General features: G+C 41.9%; 1 long non-coding RNA gene across 2 annotated transcripts; it reads right to left on the minus strand.

The window, feature by feature from the left end:
- Positions 1-525: 525 nt before the first annotated feature.
- On the minus strand, positions 526-3,075 carry LOC122005807. Of its 2 annotated transcripts, none has more exons than XR_006118551.1 (2): positions 2,707-3,075; positions 526-790 (listed from the first exon to the last, which is right to left on the minus strand). It is a non-coding gene; the product is annotated as an uncharacterized LOC122005807 (long non-coding RNA). The 2 variants fall into 2 exon arrangements; XR_006118552.1 differs by having other exon boundaries at positions 1,772-3,075.
- Positions 3,076-14,687: the final 11,612 nt, after the last annotated feature.

The raw sequence follows: 14,687 nt of genomic DNA on the forward strand, positions 1-14,687 counted from the left end.
AATGTATTGTAATTTAATTTTTTTGAGAAAGATAATTTCATCTCTTATCTATAGAAAATTTTTCAGAATTTTCTATTCATTATATTCTTTTTATGAATTTTTCTCATAAAAATCATATTTTTAAATTTAAAATTGCTTCAAAGAGATATTTTTTTTTACAAACCTTATTTTTCTAGAAAATCTTCTCATATTATCAATTAAAGAAAATAATTTCTAATTTTTTTACCATTGTATTATTTTTCTATGATTTTTTTAATCATATTTTAAATGTTAAAAATTTGATTTTTGTTCAAATTTTGAAAAATAATGTTTCTGCAAAAATGCATGCTCCATTTCATTTTCATAAAATTTTCCACAATTTCCTTGAGTCTAGAAATTATCTTTAAATATTTTTTAATACAACCTTTTGTAGAAAATATTTTATTACTGTTTAAAATTAATTCAATCTGAAAATTTTATCATGACTTTTGGATATTTCTCTAATTTTTAATGAAACATCCCAAGTTTTTTTTTTTCCAAACTCTCTCAACAACTACGATTTGAATGATCACATTGCCGAACCATAAAGGAACTATCATAACCAATAGACAAGATTGTATCAACAAATGTTTATCGATAAGAACAATAACTCCTCAACATTCCCCACCCGAGTGACTAAGAAACGAAAATCTCTCTTGGTAGATCCAGTATGCACTGCCCTCCCGGACAACGGACAGTACCATGCGTCCATCCCGCCTCCTCGTCTACTTCGTCCGTGGGCCTTCTGGCATATCCTGGAAGTCATCCTCACCTGTAATATAAATGTGGTGAGTCTACGACCCAACAAGTACAGACCAATATGAATATGAAGATATCCATAAAATAGTAGAAATAACAACTAGAAGCCTTTTAAAGAAAACATAGCACAACCAAGTACGACATAAGAAAGATATATCATGCAACAGTGTTCCTACGTAGCTAATAAGGTGAATATGTCACATATCCGGTAACCACAATTAGAGCCAGTCAACAGTCCCATGAACGTAGAGGTACCTCGTAGAGAACATGCATCCAGTCATATAGCCGAAGCTAACCATACCAGTCAAGTTTGGATGGGCCCTCCCCGGAGCTCATCCCGGGTCACCCATCCCGTACTGCTACCACATATGCTCATACACATCCAATTAGCTACATAGTTAATATATCATAGTACATTCCAGTCATTCATTTCATAGCATATTCCAGTCATTCTTTCTATATTCGTTTCATAACAGTTGTATACTTCATTCATTCCTTAAACATATCACTTCCCAAAAACCTTAACGGAGCCAAATTCATGCATAGGTAAACAAGCTACTGAAACAAAATTCATCTTTTGTATAACCAAAAACTTGAGTATATCTCAAAGTATTAAAACCAGCCGGAAAACTTGAACTACAACAACCTAAAATAATTAGAAAGAAACCAAATAAATCCAAATTCAGAATTCTAAAGTCATCGGAACCACATAAGAACAACTCAAAATCGACACATCACACTCTATATTTATCTAGAATTCGATCAGCCACCAAGGCATCATAGTCAACTCTAGTTCAGTTCATAGCATTTAGCATAGTTTTTCCACAGGTAGTGCATACTATCCTCCATATTTTTTTTAGTTCTGTTCCTAGCATTCAACACACAACATTTCTACTGTCGAGAATAATAAATCATAACACCTACAGTCCATACTTGTCTATTCTTCTAGCAACAAAGCAACAAAATAAAAATAAAAAAAATCTCGAATCAATACCTTTAAAGAATCTGATATGGAATTCCAGCACACCAATGAAAACATCAGAAGAAAGAAGAACCAACTTTGAATCCGTGTTTACACCTACCAAACCCAATAGAAAATCCCAAAGCCATCGCCCATTTCAAAAGACCACTGTAAAACACAATTTTCTCACAGCAACAGGAACAACCACAGCACAAATCCACGTTCAAACCTCCAAAGAAAACTCATAGTCTACTAAATCCTTCCATAAAAATCGCAGCTGACTCGTAAGAAACCGAAATCACAATCAAAATTAACTCCCCACGAATCAAAACCACACCAAAGTTAACTCCCAACAAATCAACCTTATCCGCATAACAAAACAAATCTCATTGAATTCCATGGTCATCTAATAACCTCACGAAACAAAACTGTACAATAACAGAAAGAATAAACAAATAGATACAACCTAAACAAAATTCACTATCCTCGGAACAATCTCGAGAGATAAAATTCCATATCAAATTCCAGTTCCAAACAATGTTCACTGAATCCAAACGGAATATAGCTAGGTCATCAACTAACTCTACAGAAATCCAAACGAATTGTTCCAAAGCTTCCAGTGGCATAAAGAAAACTAACCAAGGCTACCAGAAACCGGATCGCAGGATCAGATCGACAAGAGGAAACCAATTTGAAACTCATGTCAATCACAAATCATAGCAAAACTTTGTGACAACTCACTTTCAAAACCAGAATCACACAGAATTCTTAAGCGGAGACATGAGCACCATCGGAAGAACCAATTCGCAACTCAAACCCAAAGAACTCAAATCAGAACTCAATTCACGAGAGGAAAAATCAGTACAACTCAAATCCCATCAAAGATGTTCTCATCTTTTGCAGAAATCATGAAAATCACGAGGTGAAATTGAGATAACACAGAAGCACCAAATCGCATCTCAATCAACCTGCTGAACATAATCGGTGAGCATATCAACTCTTCCAAGCTCCTATCCTCTACCTTGCGGATCTCATACCATCATATTGCAGAGTACTTGCCTTCCTTTCCTCGTTCCTCTGTCGGAGCCCTCGCCCTAGCTGTAGTCGTGCCGCCGGTGTGGTGGTCAAGGGACTCCACATCCAATCGCAACTCCACCGAGATCTTTTGGTGCTTGATCGGAAACCTGAGCTTGGTGGAGAGTCGATCGACACCAGCGAAGGTGATGAGTAGAGATGGAACGGCGATTCGAGCCACAATCAACCGGAAATCGGGAGGTATAGGTATAATACCTAGGTCTTTTATTCCAAACCCTAAGTTACTTAAGTTAACCAACTTCCAACCTAACAAAATATCATATGTTTCCCCTGAATTTAATAATTCTATCACTTTAAAATATGCCATATAAGTTTAATTAAAATTCCAAAAAAATTTCTAAAATTCGTAGAATATTTTATAAGTTAATCCTTTAGTTAAAGTTTGCATGACCTTAGACATTTTCGTAAATAAATTCCTTAATTTTGCTCGTGGGTCCTTACATTTAAAATTCTCAAAAAATTTTAAAAAATTAAAAATAATTTATTTCAAAAATATTATTATAAATCAAGATCTTCGAAACTTAAACTTCTTGATTTTTTTATGATAGTCACTATATTTTATCCCTAAGACTTTGTTTCAATTTATTTTTAGTTATTTACATAGATTACCCCATTTTAATATGATTAAAGGGGAAGAATTAGATATTAAGTTTAAGGGGAGTGTATATTTTTTTAAAAAACCATGTACTTACAATTTTATAATTATTATTTGTTTAAGGTTTACCCTAACTTAACTTGGGGTTGCTCACATCAAAAATTGGGAGATTGTAAGTACTCTGTGGTAGTTTTGATATGATCAACTAAGTCAAGTTAGGTCCTGTTATGTTTTGATGCCTTGTGTCTAAGTGTGCAGGAACTTAGAAGCACAGGAAGTCGAGAAAAAGACGTAGCTAGCGAGAAAGACGGCACGGGAGAGAGTCGACGGACTCGGTGCGTCCGAGGGACGAGGTGCTATTGAAGAGTATGCTAGCAGACGAAAAGGAGGCGCATGACGTTTCTGAGGGACTAGAAGCAGGAGCAGAAGGTTGCTCGAGAAGGCTGGAAAATAGGTTCGGGTAAATCCTATTCTGGACGACCGAAATCACCCAAGCCAACGGAGTACATTGGCGGACGAGAAGGAAGCACACAGCGGTTCCGAGGGATAAGATGTCAGAGCGGAAGGTTGCTCGAAAAGGCCAGAAAATAGGTTCGAGTGATCCTTATTCCGGATGGTCGAAATCACCCAAGTGAGCAGAGCTGGAGCGGAAGACCCAGACCCAAGCAAGCAGAACCAGAGCGGAAGACCCGGACCGAAAAGTCAACAGGAGGTTGACTTTTGGGTCCGGGCACTTAGGCCAAGTCCGGGCGCCCAGATCACCTGGGTGCCTCACCCAACAAGGGTTGTGTCGACCCGGTCCGAGCGTCCGTACCAGGAATGTTGTCGAAAAGTGTGCTATCGCGATCAAGTTCGACGAGGATAACATTTTATCTGCATTCAGGCACTGGAACCCTTCCAAGTGCCCCGATAAGAGCTATAAATACAGCCCTGATCCTAATAGTTGAACAACAACACTTGTAAACAATTCCTTTATCTGTTCTACTACTGTTTGAGTTGTCAACGTTGTAAGAGACTTCTCCGCCTAAAAGAGACTTTGATAGTGAGATCTATTTCCTTGGATTATTAATCCTTTGATTGTAAACCAAGTAATTTCTTTTGTACCTCTGTTTTTAGTTTACTTACTATTTATTTTTATGTAAGTGTTGATTTTAATAAAGGTGTAAAGTTTGAGGAAGATTCGTTTTTTGTTTATAGGGCAATTCATCCTCTCTTATCGACCTCTAATGGACCAACACATATATCTCAGAGAACGTGATAGCCAGATGCATATATGTCAGAGTGATGGGTATACTTGTCACTCTATATAAAATCGCCAACTTCCGTGGGCACAAGCATACAAAAGACAACACCTAAACTGCTCGACTACTCTAATTTCATGCTTCTCCTTAACCTCCGTGCTAACTTGAGTGTCAAAATAGTCATGCTAAATTTACCCTCGGCATCCATTTTAGTCTCTCTTTGAGTGCTACTGATATCCCAAGTAATTTCTTCATCACCGAAATTCAAGTTCTTTTCTTTCAATGTCGCCTCCCATTGACACATCAGATCACGGTCTCAGGAATAATTGTGAGTTTAGTTATAGTAGATACTCTAGTAGATGTTATTTGATTAAGGTGTAATTGATTTTGATCTATATTGACACAGTATATACACATAACAATTCACGTTGTTATAAAATTTTAAAATAAAAAATTACATCATATCATAGGTATCATTATCTTCTTTAAGAATTTCATTCTTAAATAAGGTAATATTTTATTTGTTATAGCTATATTTGCGATAACCTATGTTTTAATACTTGATTGGGGATAATAAGGTTTGCAATCTCTAATTTACTCTTTAATTATGTATTGAACAAATCTGCTATATATCCTGCCATTGATTTATTATTTTAAGCGGTTAGGATGATATCCTTGATGGGGAAGTGATCCTTGTGTAAAAATCTCAAAAAAAAAACACACATAAAATGTACGTCGCTTTTTTCTTTTAAACAAATCCGGTTTATACCTGAAAAGAAACGAAGCCCATAACTACCGCATGCTATGATAATCGACAAATGACAACGCATGTTAATATTGAGTATTAACAAACACAAGATATGGACTAGTCTTTATCAGAAGATTTTAAGCGAGCGAGCCAGCCATGTGGACTTCACTTTGAGGACCAGAAAGGGAAAAGTTATGGCTGGAACCAATAGAAAATTGGCAAGTGAACGAAGGAAGAGAGTCGATTAATATGGAACCAAATTGATGAGAAACGATGGAGACGGACACCAAGGGTAACGTGGCAGTCGAGAAATGCATGATCCAGGGCCGAACATGAATCTATTTTTAAACAAAATGGATGCGGTCGGTGGTCAGCCATGACACCACGGCGGGGGTTCAAAGCCAAACGTTTGATTAGTTAATTAATCGTGGGGGTTTCGTGGAAATATATGGTACAAATAAGTTAGGAGGGAGATGTTCCCGGTGGCTAATGACTGGAAGCTAGGAGGTTTCCCTTCTGGAATAATTTAATTTACCCTCCCGTTTGGATAGAGGAAGGGGAGGCGGAAAGGGCGTTGATTAATAAAATCTGGCTACGAGATTCCTGATAACAAGAATTTGACTCGGGGACCGCGAGGGCGGTGCCGTCTAGCTCCGCACGCCTAGTAAAGGTTCAATGCAAGGACCAAGTAAACCGGAAATCTTACATCGAGTGTCCTATGTGTGCAAATGGTTTCTCCTTGATAAAAAAAAACAAAAAAAAATGTGCAAGAGATCTGACTACTACGTACTATCACTAGATAGATACTACACTAATATTAAATATTTCAAATTCATACCTAAAAGTTGCACAACATTTAGATAATAACGGGACAAATCTAACAAAATAACAATTCATACCTAGCCGAGACTCAAATCCGTCACCCTACCTTTCATTTTGATCCATCAATTTCTCCTATGCCTAGTTTCCTTTTTCTTCCAAAACTAGCATTAAGCTCAAATTTATTGAAAAACTATATATCACTCCTATGTCTACACTAAGTCAGCACCATGTCACAACCATTGAACCTTGTTCCCTGTTGCACCCCTAACAACTCAATCTCGAACCATCGCCAGCATTAATTCCCCTTGTCACCAAATATCAATATCAACAACACAATCAGACACTTAAGACACTATATCTCCTCAAAGCCCACCACCACTACAATGCAACAGTTAGTCTATTTCCTTCTTCATTCGTTGTTACCATCTTTAACAATCTAATCAACATCAAATCTCTGGCAATTGCACAAAATCAGCTCCTCCATCCCACATATCTTGCACAAGATCATTCTAGGCTATCTGTGTTTTCCGATTTGGCTTCAAAAATCCAAAATATCTTGAGTTGGATGATCATTATTCAAACTTAATGCAAATATAAGATACTTTCAATATCTTAAATTTGAGGGGAGGTATTAACAAATATGAAGCTAGAATTATATTAGTCTATAAGATCAACAAAACGAAATAGATAATAACTAAGAATCAATCATTTGAACAAAGTAGCAAGGATGGCTTAGTCAAATCTTGATAACATTATAGAAACATGTAGTAATAGGAACTCAGAATTGATCATTTGGAGGGCAATCAGACTAACAAAATGGAGGTTGTTTAGGCAAACAGTGTAGTGGAGGTCAATCGGGCATGGCTACTAAGCCCATTTTGAGCACAATGGTGAGGTCAATTAAGCTTCATGATAAATTGATCGAGCTAGGCTAATGGATTTATAAGTCCGTTTGGCAACTCACAAGTGGATAACCATCAATGCGACATAGACAAGGAACGAAGGTTGATCAGAAAGAGAGGGTAAATTCTTTCTTTCCCTTCCTCTTCCTAAGTTTAGGTAATTAAAATATTTCCTTCGTGTAGCACCTCCTTTATTTCCCCCGTTTTTTTCCCTTTTTCACTTTTGTTTCCGATAGGAAAGAAACCGTAGTCTAATATTTTAAAATGAACATTCTTAAACAACAAAAGATTCTCCACTTAAGTTATTTGGTATTTTTGGTTGAATTGAACTTGTATCTCTCTCACCTTTAATAATGTTAGACCCTTTAATAGTATTTTTCCTTTAATATTTTTGGCAAGTGAAGTCACACTCCTGTTCCTAGTCATCCTATAAGGACAATAAGTGGAGAGTATTTGAGTATAGAATTGACTTGGAAACTTACCAAAATGATCTTTCTTGGTGTATACATATGTCGGCAATGACAAATATAGAATCAAAATAATTGTACTTTTGAGATCTCCATTGTCAATATCTTTCTGTCAAGTGATAGAAATACTTCGTTTAAACATAAAGTTACATATAAACTTGTCAAAGAGGTGAAATAGTGTTGATTGTAATCTTATTGTGCTTAATTACAATAATAATTTTTCTGCTTCAAATAGGAAGGAACACTTGACATTTCATGTAACAGTTTGAAATTTGAACAAATCAAAATCTACTTATCGAATTCCAAATGTTACCAAATGATTTGTTGGACAACAATCAACCAAATAAATATATTACACTAAGACAATTAGTTAGATTTATCACTTATCCTATTCAAAATCTGAGTCAGACGAAGGTCGGATGAGTTGTTACTGGCGTTGACGGAAAAGCGACTAGGGCACCCTTCTCATATGCACCCGCAAGAACGGACCCCCAAGTGGCGCTGACAAACAACGATGACTGAGACAACGGTACTTGAAATATGTGCACACTCAGGCAAGCACACGGAACATTAGAGGCCCGAAACCAGGGAAAGAGTCCCCGGAGCAGGCCCTCCGACGCTCAAGTCAGGTATTTTTTTCCAGAAGAACAGTGTACGAAGGAGAAAGAAAAGTAGAAGACAAGTGTGAATGTGCGAGAGAGCGTACCTGCAGAAGAGATAAGACCTCCCTTTTTATATGACAGTGCGTACCTCTGGAGTCTGACTGATGTAAGGGAATGTCGGGTGTCAAGACTTGTCTAGTGATGGAGGGCGCGTGGCATCCTTTTGTGGACTGGAAGAAGGTTTCATTCGCAGATGACCGTAGACCATTAGAATATTCCTGACATACAGTAGTTATTCTCTGACAAGCGGTTACGATTCCCTGACCTTGTTGTCGTGTAGCACCTTCTGTCCCGACCGGGTATGACTAGGGCAGCTCAGGATGATCTGTCAGGCATAACACCTGGCCTAAGTCTTGAGGGGCAGGGAGAGCTGTGGTGAGATCGCTCAAGAGTTGATCGAAAGTTGGCCTACTGAGAGAATCAGACCTGGATATAACCAAGCTGTGACAACCTGACCTGTCAGAGTTGGTCAGACCTCACCCAGATTGCACATCCTGATTCAGATCTAGTAGCCTGATTTGTAAGCACTCGACCGGGCATTATGCATCTGACGACACCAGGCAGTCCTACCTCTTCTTTCCTAGTTGTTGACTGTCACGTCCTCTTGACTGTTCACTGTCACATCCGCTTAACTTTTGACTGTCACGTCTTCTTGACTTCTCACTGCTACATCCCCTTGACTTCTGACTGCTACGTTTCCTTGACTTCTGACTGCTACGTCTCCTTGACTCCCGACGATCGGGACCTACCATTATGCACCGTATCACAAGCCTCCCCCAAGTCTAGTCAAAGGAGGCTCAGGTTTGACTAACTAGACTCAGACCCTAGTTTCATTTATTTCGCCATTATGTCCTTAAATGTTGCTCCTTTTCCCAAATCCTCGATCGTGTAACCTGTTTAACTACTCAATCAACCTAGGGAGAAGGGTCATTTTAACTTCATAAGTTGCTTTCCCCTTCCCCTCTTGTTTAAAAGGAGTTCGATCACCCTCCATAGAATCGTATTTTCTTTCTAATGATGCCCTTTACCCATGGATATGAATTCTGAGTCGGATGAACTGTAGCGTCTCTGTCAACAATTGGAACATACGACTCAACTGCTTACCCAAAGGGGTAGGCCCTTAGCCGAGATGGCGCAGGATAAAGATCTTCAATCTTCTCTTTGCCGAGACATTGAGGAACTTTGGTTAGTCGCTAAATCTCGGGCCCAAGCTGAAGTAGCGTTGAAACAAAAAGTTTATTCAAACCTGGAAAGTCAAGCCCAATTCCTAATTTATTTGAAAGAGAAATACGCCTCTTCCATAGCCCTTCTTCAAAAAGAAAACCGGCTCAAAGAGGAAACCATTGCTCAGCAACGTCGCATTATTCAGTCCACCAAGGAGGAGCTGATTCAGGCTCGAGCTTATCTGAGGCAGGTGGGTCAAGCGGGATGTTGTTGCCCGAGGTGTCGACTGACTGCTGATACTAGAAGAGAACTCTGATCGTTTAGATGTCTTAAATGTAAAAATGATCCTTTAAAGAGTGTGTCCTGTATTTTATCAAATAAATGCAAATCTAGTTGGGAGTCGATCTTTATTTATGTTTCTTTTTTCCTTGCCTCCCTGGTACTTCCTCTACTTTATGCAGACCCTGAGTGGGGTTAGTGAAAGCTATACTTGCTGATAACCCGGTCGGGAATAAGAGTGTAGAAAGTTGACCCGTGAGTTATTAAGTATGAGAGTATGCTTGCTTATACCTCGCTTTGGGGTAAGAGTCTAGAATCCCAACTGAGAGGTCATTGGTCGTGAGAGCAAGCTCAATTATAACTCGCGCTGGGGCGAGAGTCTGGAGGCGTGAGAACGTGCTCACTTATAACTCACGCTGGGGCGAGAGTCTAGAGGCGTGAGAGCATGCTCACTTATAACTCACTCTGGGGCGAGAATCTGGAGACATGAGAGCATGCTCACTTATAACTCGCGCTGGGGTGAGAGTTTGAAATTTTGACTGAGATGTCATTGGTCATGAGAACAAACTCACTTATAACTCGCGCTGGGGAGAGAGTCTGGAGGCGTGAGAGCATGCTCACTTATAAATCGCGCTGGGGTGAGAGTCTGGAGGCGTGAGAGTATGCTCACTTATAACTCGCATTGGGGCGAGAGTCTGGAGTCTCGACTGAGAGGTCGTTGGTCGTGAGAGCAAGCTCACTTATAACTCATGCTGGGACGAGAGTCTGGAGGCGTGTAAGCATGCTCACTTATAACTCGTGCTAGGGCGAGAGTCTGGAGACGTGAGAGCATGCTCACATATAACTCGCATTGGGGCGAGAGTCTGGAATCCTGACCGAGAGGTCGTTGGTCGTGAGAGCAAGCTCACTTATAACTCGCGCTGGGGCGAGAATCTGGAGGCGTGAGACCATACTCACTTATAACTATCGTTGGGGTGAGAGTCTGGAGGTGTGAGAGCAAGATCACTTATAACTCGCATTGGGGCAAGAGTCTGGAGGCGTGAGAGCATGCTCTCATATAACTCACGCGGGGGCGAGAGTCTGGAGGCGTGAGAGCAAGCTCACTTATAACTCACACTAGGATGATAGTCTGGAGTCCCGACCGAGAGGTTGTTGATCGTGAGAGCAAGCTCACTTATAACTCGGGTTGGGGCGAGAGTCTGGAGGCATGAGATTATGTTCACTTATAACTCGCGCTGGGGCGAGGGTCTGGAATCCTAAACTACACATGGCATGAAGACCTGACCGGGAAGTGATCTGGAGGCCTGACCGGGAAGTGATCTGGAGGCCTAACCAGGAAGTGATCTAGTGACCTGACCAGGAAGTGATCTGGAGGCCTAACCGAAAAGTGATCTGGAGGCCTGACCAGGAAGTGATCTAGATGCCTGACCAGGAAGTGATCTGGAGGCCTGACCGGAAAGTGATCTGGAGGCCTGACCAGGAAGTCATCCGGAGGCTTGGTCAGGAAGTAATCCGGAGACCTAACCAGGAAGTGATTTGGAGGCCTGACCGGGAAGTGACCTGGAGGCCTGCCCAGGAAATAGTTCGTCTGTGCAACATTTGCAGCTTGAAGGGATTGTGCTCGGGGACTTGGCCTAATGCTCCTGCGACCACAAAGTGCAATACATAAGGTCTTAGTCAAATTTAAATCTTACTCTGATTCCGAGGAAGAGTAAAGGTGCCGAATTTTGATCAACGCTTCCCGTCGTCTTCTACTTCATTTCCCAAGGTTACTGCATGGAATTTTTAGTCCTTGAGGCATGGTCTTCATGGGGTAGGGCGCTCCTGCTTGCATATCCCTGTCATGAATTTTCTGTCACTTCTATTATAAATGCCCTTTCACCGGGAGATGACACGTGCCCCACAAACTTTACTCATCATAATATATGATGCACGCTTTTTGTATGCAACCCCAAATCGCTTCTGCTTCTCGATCTGACGGCTGACGTGTGTTGTGTCGTTTCAATTGTCTGGCTCGTATCCCGATGTTCCCTAAGGGTTTTGATTTAAAACCCCTAAAGGTTGTCCACCACTATTCCTTATCGTTTCGTCTTCCCTTGACCTTTCTTTCTCTACTTGCTTTCGCTCACTCGCCTTCCTCTTCGTGCCTCTCTTCTGTAAGTACTCTTCCTTCTTCATCTTCTACTTCTTTTTTCGATCCTACAATGGTCGGCAAGTTGGAAATACCCTGGTACGCCTACTTCCGTTCTGACTTGGATAGGAGCGATCTTAGGTCGATTCAATCTAGTCTGCAGCTTTTCGAAGCCTACAAGCTTCATCCTCTGGGGCTTGATGACCATCCTTCTTCTCCTCCGCCAGTTTTGTGACCTTTTCAAGGATCAGCTTCTCAGCGGTCTTCACTTTCTTATCCATCCTTTCTTTTCTTCTACAAACCGGTACTTCGGCATTCCACTATCTCACTTTTCTCTCAATGCCTTCCGCGCTATGTGTGGAATGGTGATTCTTTGCCGCTTGTATCAAATCCCCTTGACTCCTCAACTTTTCCACCATTTTTATTCCCTCAAACGCTCAAAACTGTGTGCCTTCATGGTGCAATCCCGGACCGGGTACAGGTTTTTCGAGGAAATGCCTTCTTCCAACAACGACTGGAAGTCTCGATTTTTTTATGTCTAATTGCCTGATTCCGTGTCTTGGCCTATTGAGTGGCATTACACTTTTCCAACTCCCTCCGAGCTGCGTGATCACCAGCATCAGCCAGACTGCCTCACAGCTTCTGAGAAACTGAAGGGAGTGCAACTTCGGCTTTCCTTGCTACTACAAGAGAGTGTGCTATACACTTTCAGGCTTAGCCCTATCTGGATGCCTTTGGGCACTCCTTTTGGTAAGATTCAATGTCTCCCCTTCCAGGTTTTTGCTAACTGAGGTATCTTCTTTTTATTTTGTAGAAGTTGTCATATTTCGCGCATATGCTCTCGACTCTTTTAAGTTGCCAAGCAAGATTCTAAAGAAGCAAGGCCAAGAGATTTTGGTGGGCCAGGAGGTTCCTCCATCCCCTCAAGCCAGCGCCTCAGTGGAGGCTTCCTCGCAACAATCTGGGGGCCCCGAGACCGTCGGAATCAAATCACTCCCCAATGAGGCCACTGCGGGTGAGAGGGCTCCCTCACCACCTCCAGAGTAGCGTTTGCGCCTTCAGCGCAAAAGGCAACGTGTGGGTCCGGCAGTCTAGTCTTCACCACAGAGGCTACCTGAGTCTCAGGCTTCCTCCAAAGGCAAAACCCCTGCCCGGATGACCCCTCCCCCAGCAACAGAGGTGGTGACTTCTTCTCCTGTTCCTGTCCTCGTTCTGGAGAAGACCAGCTCCCAAGCGGGAGACCAGCCTGGGGCTTCCACACCTTCTGATCTTACTTCAGCACCTGCTTCTTCTTCCCGTCCCAAGTAGCGCCTCAAAAGCAGGTATGCCTTCACCTCCTCTGTCCAGTTGTCGTCTCTACAAGTGTTGGGCCCCATTCCTTCTGCCAACACCTCTCCCCACTGTGGTCAGGTGCAACTCCACGGGTCCCTGGCTAACTCATGGAAAACTACTGCCGACCAAATTTTGGAAGGCCCGCAACTGTAGTTGGCCGACCTGTTCTCACAACGGCTAGTATCGGTGAGTTTTCTCTATTTCTTTTTCATATCCTTATGATAATGTTAATCCTCCCCTGCTCTTGATAGACCTGTGTCATGGGTCTAAGCATATCACATTACGTGGTCAGTCTGCAGTGAGAGAACAAGTCTCTGAGGGCTCGCCTTTGGGAACTAGAATCTCCCACGACCGCCAGTCGTGTTTTTTATCTGACCACCCCTGATAACCTGATGCAGTCCTATCTTCAAACTACTGAGAAGAAGGACCAAGTCGCCAAGGGAATGGCTCAGGAGGAGTCAGAGAAAGTACAAACCTTGCAAACCGCCCTAAAGACTAGCGAATCTAAGCTTAAGTCTGAGGGACTGAGGTGTGCCCAGATCTTGGCTGATCTGGAAGAGAAGGAAGCTGAGGTGACCACCCTCTTTGCAGCTACGAGAGCTTCAAGAGGCCCACACTGCTCTGGAGAGAGATCTGGCGACCAAAAAGGAAGATCTATCTGCTAGCGTTGATCGGGAAGCTACCTTTCAAAAGCAGTGGGAGGTAGCCAAGGCTACCCTTAAGTCTCTTCAGACGAACCTCTCTAAGGCCCGGGACGAAGCCACCACTACACATCAAGAGAAAGCTATGGTCCGAGTTGATGCAAATAAGGCCAAGGGCGAGCTGAAAGACTATCAAGCCGGCAAGGCTGCTCGCTTACAAGCTTACAAGACCACCTTCCTTGCTTCCAAAGATTTTGGAACTAAGATAGGCAGTCTCATTGACCGAATGGTTTGCTATGGTGGTGTGGGGGCCCTGCTGTAGATATGTGAGAAAGGTTACCTCTGGTCAGCCCCTCCTGACGACTTCTTGGACCGTGCTCGCCTTCTCCGAGAGCTTCCTGATGAAGTTTTTCCCTCTTTTGATGATTAGTTTGTAAGAAGTCTTCCAAGGATGTAAGACTTCTCCTCCTTCTGTAACTTTGATTTGAAAATTATGAAAGACATGTGTCTGGGCGGAACACCCCTGTGCAATGTATTGTTCACTTAGTACGTTCACCTATAGTCCACGCTACTTTCCACTTGATATGTTCAAGTAGCTTGTTAAGTGTTTATCCCTCTCACGAGTATTTAGTTAACTTAACATCTATGTAGGCGTTAAGACATGCGACCGGGTAGGTCCCTTTACATGACCGGGCGTCTATCTTGACCGACCAATTCAATGTCCCGACCGAGTTTATTGATGTAGCTACCCGATCAATCGCTTTGCTTGACCAACCTACTCCATGGCTCCCGACCGAGTTTCGCACGATCTCGTTACTCACCTAGTCATGAGCCACGATACTCAAGAGTCTCTTTACAAGACCGAGAGAG

Source organism: Zingiber officinale, chromosome 7B (assembly GCF_018446385.1).
Source record: "Zingiber officinale cultivar Zhangliang chromosome 7B, Zo_v1.1, whole genome shotgun sequence".
Lineage (NCBI taxonomy): Eukaryota > Viridiplantae > Streptophyta > Magnoliopsida > Zingiberales > Zingiberaceae > Zingiber > Zingiber officinale.